The following is a 15,000-nucleotide window of genomic DNA, read 5'->3' as shown; positions in this document are numbered from 1 at the left end:
ACACCCATTCACACACACACACACACACCCATTCAAACACACACACACCCATTCGCACACACACACCCATTCACACACACACACACCCATTCGCACACACACACCCATTCACACACACACACACCCATTCACACACACACACACACACCCATTCACACACACACACACACCCATTCACACACACACACACACCCATTCACACACACACACACACACCCATTCACACACACATACACACACATCCATTCACACACACACACACACATCCACACACACCCATACCCATCCACACACACCCACACACATCCACACACACACATCCCCATCCACACACACACACACACACCCATTCACACACACACACACCCATTCACACACACACACACACACCCATTCTCACACACACACACATTCACACACACACACCCCCATTCACACACACACATCCACACACATCCACACACACACACATCCACACACACACCCACACACCCATCCACACACACCCATCCACACACACACACACACACCCATCCACACACACACACACAGCCATACCCATCCACACACATCCACACACATACATCCCCATCCACACACACATATCCCCATCCACACACACATATCCCCATCCACACACACACATCCCCATCCACACACACACATCCCCATCCACACACACACATCCCCATCCACACACACACATCCCCATCCACAAACACACATACACCCATTCACACGCACACACACACACCCCCATTCACACACACACACACCCCCATTCACACACATACACACACCCATTCACACCCACACACCCCCATTCACACCCACACACCCCCATTCACACACACCCACACACCCCCATTCACACACACCCACACACATCCACACACACCCACACCCATCCACACACACCCATCAACACACACACACACCGCCATCCACACACACACACACACACCCATCCACACACACACCCCCATCCACACACACACACCCCCATCCACACACACACACCCCCATCCACACACACCCATCCCCGAAAACACCCATCCACACCCACACACTCCCATCCACACCCACACACACCCATCCACACCCACACACACCCATCCACACCCACACACACCCATCCACACACAAACACACACACACCCGTCAACACACACACACGCCCCCATCAACACACACACACGCCCCCATCAACACACACACACACCGATCCACACACACACACACACACACACACACCTCGATCCACAGACACACACACACCCCCATCAACACACACACACACCCATCCACACACACACACCCCCATTCACACACACACACACACACGCCCATCCACACACACCCCCATCCACACACACACCCCCATCCACACACACACACCCCCATCCACACACACACACACCCACACACACACACACCCACACACACACACACACACCCATCCACACACACACACACACACCGATCCACACACACACACACACACACCCATCCACACACACACACACACACACCCATCCACACACACACACCTCGATCCACAGACACACACACACCCCCATCAACACACACACACACCCATCCACACACACACACCCCCATCCACACACACACACACACACGCCCATCCACACACACCCCCATCCACACACACACCCCCATCCACACACACACACCCCCATCCACACACACACACACCCACACACACACACACCCACACACACACACACACACCCATCCACACACACACACACACACCGATCCACACACACACACACACACCGATCCACACACACACACACACACCCATCCACACACACACACACACACACCCATCCACACACACACACACCCGTCCACACACACACACACACACACATCCACACACACACACACACATCCACACACACACACACCCCCATCCACACACACACACCCCCATCCCCACACACACACCCCCATCCCCACACACACACAGCCCCATCCCCACACACACACACCCCCATCCCCACACACACACACCCCCATCCCCACACACACACACCCCCATCCCCACACACACACCCATCCCCACACACACACACAGATCCCCACACACACACACACACCCATCCACACACACACACCCGTCCACACACACACACACACATCCACACACACACATCCACACACACACACACACATCCACACACACACACATCCACACACACACACACCCCCATCCACACACACACACCCCCATCCCCACACACACACCCCCATCCCCACACACACACACCCCCATCCCCACACACACACACCCCCATCCCCACACACACACCCATCCCCACACACACACACAGATCCCCACACACACACACCCCCATCCCCACACACACACATCCCCATCCCCACACACACACACCCCCATCCCCACACACACACATCCCCATCCCCACACATACACACCCCCATCCCCCCACACACACACCCCCATTCCCACACACACACCCCCATCCCCACACACACATACCCCCATCCCAACACACACACACACCCCCATCCACACACACCCACCCCCATCCACACACACCCACCCACACACACACACACCCACACCCCCACATACCCACACACATACACACACCCAAACACACCCACCCCCATCCACACACACCCCCATCCACACACACACACACCCCCATCCACACACACACACACCCCCATCCACACACACACACACACACACACCCATCCACACACACACACACACCCATCCACACACACACACACACACATCCACACACACACACACACACACATCCACACACACACACCCGTCCACACACACACACACATCCACACACACACACACCCCCATCCACACACACACACCCCCATCCCCACACACACACCCCCATCCTCACACACACACCCCCCCATCCCCACACACACACCCCCCCATCCCCACACACACACCCATCCCCACACACACACAGATCCCCACACACACACACCCCCATCCCCACACACACACATCCCCATCCCCACACATACACACCCCCATCCCCCCACACACACACCCCCATTCCCACACACACACCCCCATCCCCACACACACATACCCCCATCCCCACACACACACATACCCCCATCCCCACACACACACACACCCCCATCCACACACACACACACACCCCCATCCACACACACACACACCCATCCACACACACACCCATCCACACACACACACACACACACCCATCCACACACACACACCCGTCCACACACACACACCCGTCCACACACACACACACACATCCACACACACACACACATCCACACACACACACATCCACACACACACACACACATCCACACACACACACACCCCCATCCACACACACACACCCCCATCCACACACACACACCCCAATCCCCACACACACACCCCCATCCCCACACACACACACCCCCATCCCCACACACACACACCCCCATCCCCACACACACACACCCCCATCCCCACACACACACACCCCCATCCCCACACACACACACAGATCCCCACACACACACACACCCGTCCACACACACACACACACATCCACACACACACACATCCACACACACACACACACATCCACACACACACACATCCACACACACACACACCCCCATCCACACACACCCCCATCCACACACACACACCCCCATCCCCACACACACACCCCCATCCCCACACACACACACCCCCATCCCCACACACACACACCCCCATCCCCACACACACACCCATCCCCACACACACACACAGATCCCCACACACACACACCCCCATCCCCACACACACACATCCCCATCCCCACACACACACCCCCATCCCCACACACACACATCCCCATCCCCACACATACACACCCCCATCCCCACACACACACCCCCATTCCCACACACACACCCCCATCCCCACACACACATACCCCCATCCCAACACACACACACACCCCCATCCACACACACCCACCCCCATCCACACACACCCATCCCCACACACACACACAGATCCCCACACACACACACCCCCATCCCCACACACACACATCCCCATCCCCACACACACACCCCCATCCCCACACACACACATCCCCATCCCCACACACACACACAGATCCCCACACACACACACCCCCATCCCCACACACACACATCCCCATCCCCACACACACACCCCCATCCCCACACACACACCCCCATTCCCACACACACACCCCCATCCCCACACACACATACCCCCATCCCAACACACACACACACCCCCATCCACACACACCCACCCCCATCCACACACACCCACCCACACACACACACACCCACACCCCCACATACCCACACACATACACACACCCAAACACACCCACCCCCATCCACACACACCCCCATCCACACACACACACACCCCCATCCACACACACACACACACCCATCCACACACACCCATCCACACACACACACCCGTCCACACACACACACACATCCACACACACACATCCACACACACACACACCCCCATCCACACACACACACCCCCATCCCCACACACACACCCCCATCCCCACACACACACCCCCCCATCCCCACACACACACCCCCCCATCCCCACACACACACCCATCCCCACACACACACAGATCCCCACACACACACACCCCCATCCCCACACACACACATCCCCATCCCCACACATACACACCCCCATCCCCCCACACACACACCCCCATTCCCACACACACACCCCCATCCCCACACACACATACCCCCATCCCCACACACACACATACCCCCATCCCCACACACACACACACCCCCATCCACACACACACACACCCATCCACACACACACCCATCCACACACACACACACCCATCCAAACACACACACACACACACCCATCCACACACACACCCCCATCCACACACACACCCCCATCCACACACACACACACACACACCCATCCACACACACACCCCCATCAACACACACACCCCCATCCACACACACACCCCCCATCCACACACACACCCCCCCATCCACACACACACACACACCCATCCACACACACACCCCCCCATCCACACACACACACACCCCCATCCACACACACACACACCCACCCCCATCCACACACACCCACCCACACACACACACACCCACACCCCCACATACCCACACACATACACACACCCAAACACACCCACCCCCATCCACACACCTACCCCCATCCACACACACCCCCATCCACACACACACACACCCCCATCCACACACACACACACCCCCATCCACACACACACACACACACCCATCCACCCACACACACACACACACCCATCCACCCACACACACACACACACCCATCCACCCACACACACACACACACCCATCCACCCACACACACACCCACATCCACACACACACCCACACACCCATCCACACACACACATCCACACACCCATCCACACACACACACACACATCCATTCACACACACACACCCATCCACACACACACACACCCATCCACACACACACACCCATCCACACACACACACACACACCCATCCACACACACACACACACACCCATCCACACACACACACACACCCATCCACACACACACACCCATCCACACACACACCCATCCACACACACACCCATCCACACACACACACACCCATCCACACACACACACCCATCCACACACACACACACACACCCACACACCCATCCACACACACACACACCCCCATCCACACACACACCAATCCACACACACACACACACCAATCCACACACACACACCCATCCACCCACACACACACACACACATCCATCCACACACACACACACCCATCCACACACACACACCCATCCACACACACACACACCCATCCACACACACACACCCATCCACACACACACACATATCCACACACACACACACCCATCCACACACACACACCCATCCACACACACACACACACCCATCCACACACACACACACACCCATCCACACACACACACCCATCCACACACACACACCCATCCACACACACACACCCATCCACACACACACACACACACACACCCATCCACACACACACACACACCCATCCACACACACACACACACCCATCCACACACACACACACCCATCCACACACACACACACACCCATCCACACACACACCCATCCACACACACACACACACATCCATTCACACACACACACACCCATCCACACACACACACACCCATCCACACACACACACCCATCCATACACACACACACACACCCATGCACACACACACACACACACACCCATCCACACACACACACACACACACCCATCCACACACACACACACACCCATCCACACACACACACCCATCCACACACACACACCCATCCACACACACACACACACCCATCCACACACACACACACACCCATCCACACACACACACCCATCCACACACACACACACACACCCATCCACACACACACACACACCCATCCACACACACACACACCCATTCACACACACACACATCCATCCACACACACACACACCCATCCACACACACACACACCCATCCACACACACACACACCCATCCACACACACACACACACACACACCCATCCACACACACACACACACCCATCCACACACACACACACACCCATCCACACACACACACACACATCCACACACACACACCCATCCACACACACACACCCATCCACACACACACACACCACCCATCCACACACACACCCATCCACACACACACACACCCATCCACACACACACACCCATCCACACACACACACCCATCCACACACACACACATCCACACACACACACACCCATCCACACACACACCCACACACCCAACCACACACACACATCCACACACCCAACCACACACACACACATCCACACACCCATCCACACACACCACACACCCATCCACACAAACACCCACACACCCATCCACACAAACACCCACACACCCATCCACACAAACACACACCCCATCCACACCGACACACACCCCCATCCACACACAAACACCCATCCACACACACACACCCCCATCCACACACACACACCCACACACCCCCATCCACACACACACACCCCCATCCACACACACACTCACACACCCATCCACACACACACACACCCCCATCCACCACACACCCCCATCCACACACACACCCCCATCCACACACACACCCCCATCCACACACACACACACCCATCCACACACACACACACACCCATCCACACACACACACACACATCCATTCACACACACACACACCCATCCACACACACACACACCCATCCACACACACACACCCATCCATACACACACACACACACCCATGCACACACACACACACACACACCCATCCACACACACACACACACACACCCATCCACACACACACACACACCCATCCACACACACACACCCATCCACACACACACACCCATCCACACACACACACACACCCATCCACACACACACACACACCCATCCACACACACACACACACCCATCCACACACACACACCCATCCACACACACACACACACACCCATCCACACACACACACACACCCATCCACACACACACACACCCATTCACACACACACACACATCCATCCACACACACACACACCCATCCACACACACACACACCCATCCACACACACACACACCCATCCACACACACACACACCCATCCACACACACACACACACACACACCCATCCACACACACACACACACCCATCCACACACACACACACACCCATCCACACACACACACACACATCCACACACACACACCCATCCACACACACACCCATCCACACACACACACACCCATCCACACACACACACACCCATCCACACACACACACCCATCCACACACACACACATCCACACACACACACATCCACACACACACACACCCATCCACACACACACCCACACACCCAACCACACACACACATCCACACACCCAACCACACACACACACATCCACACACCCATCCACACACACCCACACACCCATCCACACAAACACCCACACACCCATCCACACAAACACCCACACACCCATCCACACAAACACACACCCCCATCCACACCGACACACACCCCCATCCACACACAAACACCCATCCACACACACACACCCCCATCCACACACACACACCCACACACCCCCATCCACACACACACACCCCCATCCACACACACACTCACACACCCATCCACACACACACACACCCCCATCCACACACACACCCCCATCCACACACACACCCCCATCCACACACACACCCCCATCCACACACACACACACCCATCCACACACACACACACCCATCCACACACACACACCCCCATCCACACACACACACACCCCCATCCACACACACACACACCCACCCCCATCCACACACACCCACCCACACACACACACACCCACACCCCCACATACCCACACACATACACACACCCAAACACACCCACCCCCATCCACACACCCACCCCCATCCACACACACCCCCATCCACACACACACACACCCCCATCCACACACACACACACCCCCATCCACACACACACACACACACACACCCATCCACCCACACACACACACACACCCATCCACCCACACACACACACACCCATCCACCCACACACACACCCACATCCACACACACACCCACACACCCATCCACACACACACATCCACACACCCATCCACACACACACCGACACACCCATCCACACACACACACACACACCCATCCACACACACACACACACACCCATCCACACACACACACACACACCCATCCACACCGACACAAACACCCACCCACACACACACACACCCACACACATACACACACCCAAACACACCGACCCCCATCCACACACCCACCCCCATCCACACACACCCCCATCCACACACACACACACACCCATCCACACACACACACACCCATCCACACACACACACACCCATCCACACACACACACACACCAATCCACACACACACACACACCAATCCACACACACACACACACCAATCCACACACACACACACCCATCCACCCACACACACACACACACATCCATCCACACACACACACACCCATCCACACACACACCCATCCACACACACACACACCCATCCACACACACACACACCCATCCACACACACACACACACCCATCCACACACACACACACACCCATCCACACACACACACCCATCCACACACACACACACACACCCATCCACACACACACACACCCATCCACACACACACACACCCATCCACACACACACATCCATTCACACACACACACACATCCATCCACACACACACACACCCATCCACACACACACACACCCATCCACACACACACACACCCATCCACACACACACACCCATCCACATACACACACACCCATCCACACACACACACACACACACCCATCCACACACACACACACACCCATCCACACACACCCATCCACACACACACACACCCATCCACACACACACACCCATCCACACACACACACACACACCCATCCACACACACACCCATCCACACACACACACACCCATCCACACACACACACACCCATCCACACACACACACACACACCCATCCACACACACACACACACACACATCCACACACACACACACACCCATCCACACACACACCCACACACCCAACCACACACACACATCCACACACCCAACCACACACACACACATCCACACACCCATCCACACACACCCACACACCCATCCACACAAACACCCACACACCCATCCACACAAACACCCACACACCCATCCACACAAACACACAACCCCATCCACACCGACACACACCCCCATCCACACACAAACACCCATCCACACACACACACCCCCATCCACACACACACCCCCATCCACACACACACCCCCATCCACACACACACACCCCCATCCACACACACACACCCCCATCCACACACACACACACCCCCATCCACACACACACACACCCATCCACACACACACACACACCCATCCACACACACACACACACACCCATCCACACACACACACACACACCCATCCACACACACACACACACACCCATCCACACACACACACACACCCATCCACACACACACACACACCCATCCACACACACACCCCCATCCACACACACACACACCCATCCACACACACACCCCCATCCACACACACCCACCCACCCACACCCCCACATACCCACACACATACACACACCCAAACACACCCACCCCCATCCACACACACCCCCATCCACACACACACACACCCCCATCCACACACACACACACCCCCATCCACACACACACACACACACCCATCCACACACACACACACACCCATCCACACACACACACACACCCATCCACACACACACACCCGTCCACACACACTCACACATCCACACACACACACACACACATCCACACACACACACACACCCCCATCCACACACACACACCCCCATCCCCACACACACACCCCCATCCCCACACACACACACCCCCATCCCCACACACACACACCCCCATCCCCACACACACACACCCCCATCCCCACACACACACCCATCCCCACACACACACATCCCCATCCCCACACATACACACCCCCATCCCCCCACACACACACCCCCATTCCCACACACACACCCCCATCCCCACACACACATACCCCCATCCCCACACACACACACACCCCCATCCACACACACACACACCCATCCACACACACACACACCCATCCACACACACACACACCCCCATCCACACACACACACCCCCCCATCCACACACACACACCCATCCACACACACACACACACCCATCCACACCCACACACACACACCCATCCACACACACACACACACACCCATCCACACACACACACACCCATCCACACACACACCCCCATCCACACACACACCCCCCCCATCCACACACACACACACCCCCATCCACACACACACACACCCACCCCCATCCACACACACCCACCCACACACACACACCCACACCCCCACACATACACACACCCAAACACACCCACCCCCATCCACACACCCACCCCCATCCACACACACCCCCATCCACACACCAACACACCCCCATCCACACACACACACACCCCCATCCACACACACACACACACCCCCATCCACACACACACACACACACACCCATCCACCCACACACACACACACCCATCCACCCACACACACACACACCCATCCACCCACACACACACACCCATCCACCCACACACACACCCACATCCACACACACACCCACACACCCATCCACACACACACCGACACCCCCATCCACACACACACACACACCCATCCACACACACCCATCTCCACACACACACACACACCCATCCACACCGACACAAACACCCACCCACACACACACACACCCACACACATACACACACCCAAACACACCGACCCCCATCCACACACCCACCCCCATCCACACACACCCCCATCCACACACACACACCCCCATCCACACACACACACACACCCATCCACACACACACACACACACCAATCCACACACACACACACACACCAATCCACACACACACCAATCCACACACACACACACACCCATCCACCCACACACACACACACACATCCATCCACACACACACACACACATCCATCCACACACACACACCCATCCACACACACACACACCCACCCATCCACACACCCACCCATCCACACACACACACACACACACCCATCCACACACACACACACACACACCCATCCACACACACACACACACCCATCCACACACACACACACACCCATCCACACACACAAACCCATCCACACACACACACACACACACACCCATCCACACACACACACACACCCATCCACACACACACACACCCATCCCCACACACACACACACACATCCATCCACACACACACACACATCCATCCACACACACACACACATCCATTCACACACACACACATCCATCCACACACACACACACCCATCTCACACACACACACATCCATCCACACACACACACACCCATCCACACACACACACACCCATCCACACACACACACCCATCCACATACACACACACCCATCCACACACACACACACACCATCCACACACACACACACCATCCACACACACACACACACACCCATCCACACACACACCACACACCCATCCCACACACACATCACACACCCAACCACACACACACTCCACACACCCATCCACACACACCCACACACCCATCCACACAAACACCCACACACCCATCCACACACACACCCACACACCCATCCACACAACACACACCCCCATCCACACACACACCCATCCACACCGACACACACCCCATCCACACACACACACCCATCCACACACTCACACACCCATCCACACACACACCCCCCATCCACACACACCACACCCCCATCCACACACACACCACCCCCATCCACACACACACACCCCCATCCACACACACACACTCACACACACCCCCATCCACACACACACCACACACCCATCCACACACACACCACACACCCCCATCCACACACACACACACACCCCCATCCACACACACACACCACCCCCATCCACACACACACCACACACCCCCATCCACACACACACTCACACACCCCATCCACACACACACTCACACACCCCCATCCACACACACACACACACCCCATCCACACACACACACACCCCATCCACACACACACACACCCCCATCCCACACACACACACCCCCATCCACACACACACACACCCCCATCCACACACACACACACCCCCATCCACACACACACACACCCCATCCACACACACACACACCCCATCCACACACACACACACCCCATCCACACACACACACACCCCCATCCACACACACACACACACCCCATCCACACACACACACACCCCATCCACACACACACACACCCCATCCACACACACACACACCCCATCCACACCACACACACCCCCATCCACACACACACACCCCCCATCCACACACACACACACCCCCATCCACACACACACACACCCCCATCCACACACCACACACCCCCATCCACACACACACACACCCCATCCACACACACACACCCACCCCCACCACACACCACACACCCACCCCCATCCACACACACACACCACCCCATCCACACACACACACACCCCCATCCACACACACACACACACCCCCATCCACACACACACACACCCCCATCCACACACACACACACCCCCATCCACACACACACACACCCCCATCCACACACACACACACCCCCATCCACACACACACACCCACCCACATCCACACACACACCCCCCACCACACACCCACACACACCCACCCCATCCACACACACACACCCCCCCATCCACACACACACACCACCCCATCCACACACACACACACACCCCCATCCACACACACACACACCCCATCCACACACACACACACCCCATCCACACACACACACACCCCCATCCACACACACACACCCCATCCACACACACACACACCCCCATCCACACACACACACACCCCATCCACACACACACACACCCCCATCCCACACACACACCCCCATCCACACACACACACACCCATCCACACACACACCCACCACACCACCCATCCACACACACCACTCCACACCACCCATCACACACACCCACACCCACACCCCACACACCCACACACATACACACACCCAACACACCCACCCCCATCCACACACCCACCCCCATCCACACACACCCCCATCCACACACACACACACCCCCATCCACACACACACACACCCCCATCCACACACACACACACCCCCATCCACACACACACACCCCCCATCCACACACACACACACCCCCATCCACACACACTCACACACCCCATCCCACACACACACACACCCCATCCCACACACACACACACCCCATCCACACACACCACACCCCCATCCACACACACACACCCCCACCCACACACACACACACCCCCCATCCACACACACACACACCCCCATCCACACACACACCACACACCCCATCCACACACACACACACCCCCATCCACACACACACACACCCCATCCACACACACACACACCCCATCCACACACCACACACCCCCATCCACACACACACACACCCCCCCATCCACACACACACACCCCCACCACACACACACACACACCCCCATCCACACACACACACACCCCCATCCACACACACACACCCCCACCCCACACACACACCCCCCCCCACACCACACACCCCATCCCACACACACACACCCCCACCACACACACACACACCCCCATCCCACACACCCACACACCCCCCATCCACACACACCCACACACCCCATCCACACACACACCCACACACCCCCCCCACCACACACACACCCCCATCCACACACACACACACCCCCATCCACACACACACCACCCCCATCCACACACACACACCCCATCCACCACACCCACACCCACCCACCCACACCACACACCACCACCCCCTCCACACACACACACCCCCACCCCACACACACACACCCCCATCCACCCACACCACACACACACCCCCATCCACACACACACACCCCACATCCACACACACCACACACCCACATCCACACACACACACCCACCCACACACACACCCACACACACCACCCCACCACACACACACACCCCCCCCATCCACACACACACTCACACACCCCCCATCCACACACA

At 57.2% G+C, this 15,000-nt stretch overlaps 1 protein-coding gene across 11 annotated transcripts in view; it reads right to left on the bottom strand.

Moving 5' to 3' along the window:
• LOC122549160 (neurocalcin-delta) overlaps positions 1-15,000 on the bottom strand; it is a 356,229-nt gene that overhangs the window by 107,022 nt on the left and 234,207 nt on the right. The window lies entirely within an intron of this gene.

This window comes from Chiloscyllium plagiosum, unplaced genomic scaffold (genome assembly GCF_037043375.1).
Source record: "Chiloscyllium plagiosum isolate Xiang-an unplaced genomic scaffold, Cpla_swu_hap1 HiC_scaffold_4, whole genome shotgun sequence".
In the NCBI taxonomy this organism is placed as follows: domain Eukaryota; kingdom Metazoa; phylum Chordata; class Chondrichthyes; order Orectolobiformes; family Hemiscylliidae; genus Chiloscyllium; species Chiloscyllium plagiosum.
The sequence above is the reverse complement of the archived record's forward strand: the minus strand, read 5'-3'. Positions and strand labels throughout refer to the sequence as shown.